The sequence below is a fragment of the Silurus meridionalis genome, chromosome 22 (assembly GCF_014805685.1).
Source record: "Silurus meridionalis isolate SWU-2019-XX chromosome 22, ASM1480568v1, whole genome shotgun sequence".
In the NCBI taxonomy this organism is placed as follows: domain Eukaryota; kingdom Metazoa; phylum Chordata; class Actinopteri; order Siluriformes; family Siluridae; genus Silurus; species Silurus meridionalis.
In genome coordinates this window covers 6,673,851-6,678,512 of record NC_060905.1, presented here as the reverse complement: position 1 = coordinate 6,678,512, position 4,662 = coordinate 6,673,851, and positions in this window count along the sequence as shown.

Genomic DNA, 4,662 nt, shown 5'->3' with positions numbered 1-4,662 from the left:
CACATATGATGGCCAGGTGTCCACAAACTTGGATGGATGGATGGATGGATGGATGGATGGATGGATGGATGGATGGATGAGCACATATGATGGCCAGGTATCCACAAACTTGGATGGATGGATGGATAGATGAGCACATATGATGGCCAGGTGTCCACAAACTTGGATGGATGGATGAGCACATATGATGGCCAGGTGTCCACAAACTTGGATGGATGGATGGATGGATGAGCACATTTGATGGCCAGGTGTCCACAAACTTGGATGGATAGATAGATAAGCACAAATGGTGGTTAGGTGTCTACAAACTTGAATGGATGGATGGATGGATAGACAGACAGGCAGACTGACAGACAGATAGACAGACAGGAAAGAAGCGAGAGAGGAGGTATAAAGTCTAACGGTTTTTGAGGGACTCGGGTCTAATCTTCACCATCATCCGCCTGGTGTACACAGTGAGGCTGAATGGGGTTAATGGCAGGATTCAGGGATGATGAGGTGGAGAGATGAGGGAGGAGGGACGAGTGGCTTCTAGCTGTGAGGATTAGCAGGCAGGGGGTGACTGTTAGAACCCAATAAAACTGGAAAGTGACACGAGAGCGCTGCAATGTATCCGAAACAATTTTCATCAGTCACAAGGTGTAAAATCTCTTAAAAAAATGCCACATGCTAACTTTTAACAGCAAAAAAACAAAGTCCCCGCTTTCCTAACATCCTGTCAGCTGACATTAGAAATCCAATAAAACACAGAAATTCACTTTTTAACCACAGAGACACCTTCAGGTCATAAAAGAAACTGCTAATGATAAGGTCCAGGCTCCACACAGGCATGCACAAAAACCAGAAATGTGTAAAGTTGAGAAAACCAGTCATCTCCAATCTTATGGCATCTATTAATAACAAAGGAGTCAAAGGGAACGAGATGTAAATTGGTGCAAGTAGTCTGGGAATATTCCTGTGAAATGAAAGCAGGGTAAATATAATAATAATAAAAGCAAAAACAAAGAAAAACAACAAAATAAATAAATAAATGAATCAGGATCACTCCATTGTGCAATATGTAATTCCTGATCTGGTGAAAACAAGTCTGCCTAAAGAGGATTGACGGAAAGAAGTGTGTTCTTTTGATCTCCTCATATATTATTCAGCGTTATGCTGACACCATGTCACTGCACAAATTTATTTTAGAGGAAGATTCAAGACCACAAGCACGAAACTGCTTGAGCTAAAACACGGGGGAGAAGCGCCATCTAGTGGACACTTTTAGATCACGCACTAAAACGTCTATGATGACTGGATTTTTGATGTCATCCAGATGATGATCCCTTTTGAGACTGCTTGCTCTTAAGGTTCCTTCCATGTCCTGGAGTTTTTTCCTTGCCAATGGCTCGCTCATTAGGGATAAAAGTATAAGGACTAATTTTATATTGTTGTAGCTCAGTGGGGATTAATCATCAGATTAATGATCACAAGGTTGGGGGTTAAAGCGCAGGAATCCCCTTGAGCAAGGGGGACTTGGTGCCATGAGCAAGGCCAAGAAAGCATTTCTCTGTACTGAAAGTTCATGTGACAAGTATAAAGCACCTTTCTTTCACCTTTTATGATGCAAAATATATAGTAATCTCTTTCATTCTGTAATGCTGCTTTGGGATTACACATTAAAAACGGCATAAAAATAAACAAATTCATTTTCTTTTCTTTTTTTTTTTTTAAAGAATCAACAACCACTTTGATCTCAGACCTCTTAATATAGGCCTGCCTTTTAATTACATTTGTCTTACATTGGCAAACCAATGTCATGAATACAAATGATTTTCAGAAATCAATGGAAATTTCCAAAAGAAAAGGTAAAAAAAAAAAAAAAAAACCTTCTTGAAAGTGCATACACATTTAAACACAATGTTCAAATAAATTAACAAATCTGCTGAGCCATTCTCATGCAACGAAACATTAACATGGTATTTCATTATCTTTTTTTTTTTTTGTTAGAATTGATATTGTTTTGGTCAACTTTTTTCAAAAGTTCATGGTCTTGGAGAAAGAAAAAAAAAAAAAAAAGACAAATCGAGGTACTTCTAAACAGTTCATGGGCTTAAGTAGTGTAAATTACATGATGATGCTTTTTCTTCTAATAACTTGAGTCCAGTGTCTACATCAGGAGTAAGAGTGTTGTTTTATATATATATAAGTAATAATTATAACTAGGGATGGCTGATGTATTAATATAATGATCAATATCCATAAAGATTTAAGATTTTTATTTTTTTTTTTTAGAAAAGTTCTAACAAAGTAATGAAAGGAAACAGCTGATCTTTAAAATTTATAAAGAATTGTTAGTTTTTTGTATTTTGAGTTACACAAAAGTTTCACTACACAAAATTTACCCTACGCTTGAGTATCGTAACCTGGTTATTTTGTCCTATCGCTCGGCCCTACTTATAATTATTAATGATCTCTGATTAGAAATTAATCTACAACCATGTTATTTGCACTTGGGATGTTTGTCCAAACTCACTAAAATACAGACAGCTGAAGCACTTTTTATGGCAAGTGGTTTTCTTAACATGCTGCTCGTCAACGCAACATGAATAATTAGTGTGACATTAAAATGGCGAGGACGACCAGGACGTCCCGAGTGATGAGAGTGGTGTTCACTGTGTGTGTGTGTGTGTGTGTGTGTGTGTGTGTGTGTGTGTGTGTGTGTGTGTGTGTGTGTGTGTTGGTGGTAAAACACTGAACATACAAAACATGAGGTCGTAAACACACATATAAGAAAAAAAAATACTCAGCAAAAAAAAAAAATATATATATATAGAAAAAATATATCGTAAGGATTTTTTTTCCGATATTTCAAAAGAAATGGGGTTAAAACCGAACGCTTACAGAGCCGGCATTCCTTTTTTTGGGACACAATAAAAGTGTGCAAAAAAGCAGTACAAAATAAAGCAATTCATGCTTCCCACTACTGACATTTACAACTACAGAAACATTGGTAACCAGAATATTATTCTTTTTTTTTTAAGCAACATTCACTTGCATAGTTATGTGCATGCATTAGTGTCCTCATCATCATTATCATGCAATACTGCTTGCTAAAATTCTTCAAATGGTATCTTTAGTGAGTGCACAGATGTGAGAGAAAAAAAGGTTCAATTAAGCTACATTTAAGCTTCGAAACACAAACACTGATAGCACCGGTATCAGTATGCCGTATTTGTTTTGGGGCACCATGGCATAAACAGGCAACTTACTGTGTGTGTGTGTGTGTGTGTGTGTGTGTGTGTGTGTGTGTGTGTGTATATATATATATATATATATATATATATATATATATATATATATATATATAAACAGTTATTATATTTGCAAGCAACAGATTTTGGTCCTATTCAGCACTGGCCAAAAAAAATCTCCATAGTACTGACTAGATGGGAAAGTGTTGCACCCAGTATATTTAAAAAATAAGTGGAAGAATTGAATTTAAAGAACAACCATTGTGAAGATTAGATGAGACACTGGTTTGTCTGTAACATCAAAGGGTGCACTGCTTATTTAAGGCTATGTGCTGACTTCCTCAAACTGTTGTTCCCATAAACCTACTACAGTATACTATCTTTACAATACACTTTCTCCTGTGATCGCTCAGGGGAAAAAAAACTTTGGGTAAGCATCCGATTCTTGTATTACTATATTATAATTCTTGATGCTGATTGAAGGGAAAATAATATATTCTGTTCAAAAAAAGGACTTGTAATGGCACAGCATTCCAGCATTTTAATATCCCTATTATTAAACTAACAAACTCTCTCGTTTTCATTTCTATTGCATACATAAAATATTCATTATTAAAAATCGTTCTAGAGAAAACACATTAAGTTTCAATGTTATAGTTCTTAAATACAGGGGTAAATATATATCTATATATATATATTTTTCCATCTACAAAGTTCTGCAAACTATTGCACTGGTAATTCACACGGTAGAGGACACAAAAATGGGTTTGGCCTTTGTTCAAAGCTAGCTGAAGCTAAAACGAATGAATGCTGCTGGCGTTTGATTTAGCAAAAAACATGAAAACAGTATGGGAAATAGATATGACTGTGTGGTTCATATTTCCAAACAAAAAGGAACCAAACAGAACTTCATGCAGAGCTATGTTGCCTTGACCTCTCCACTTCGAGGTGGAAAGTAAAGCACACGCATCTCTAGTGCGAAAAAACAACAACAACAAAAAAATAAATAAAAACAAAAAGATTGTGTTATTACTGTTGAGAGAAAGGAAAAAAAAAAAAAGCTCATTCCTACAAATTGGGCTATTAGTTTACAGTAGGCAATGCTGCGTATACTTCTTTCTAGGGGCAGCGACACTACTGGAACACTTATTTATTATTCCATTGTGTGGGGTACTACAAGTAAATGTTTTCAATTGGTGCTCATGACAAATTCTACTTCTGACCTTCTGTATAAGACTACGTACATTCACAGGTGAGCCAGGTAAGAACCTCCATCGAACCTCCACTGAGATTCCGTGTTTTCGCCACAGAAACGTCGCCCTTTAAATAGCACCAAGTGTAGAGGTGAAGCAATTTGTTGCGAGTACGGCAAGGAACGATTTTACGAAGACCCGAATGATGTCTCCGAAAAGAAAACCAGAGACAAATG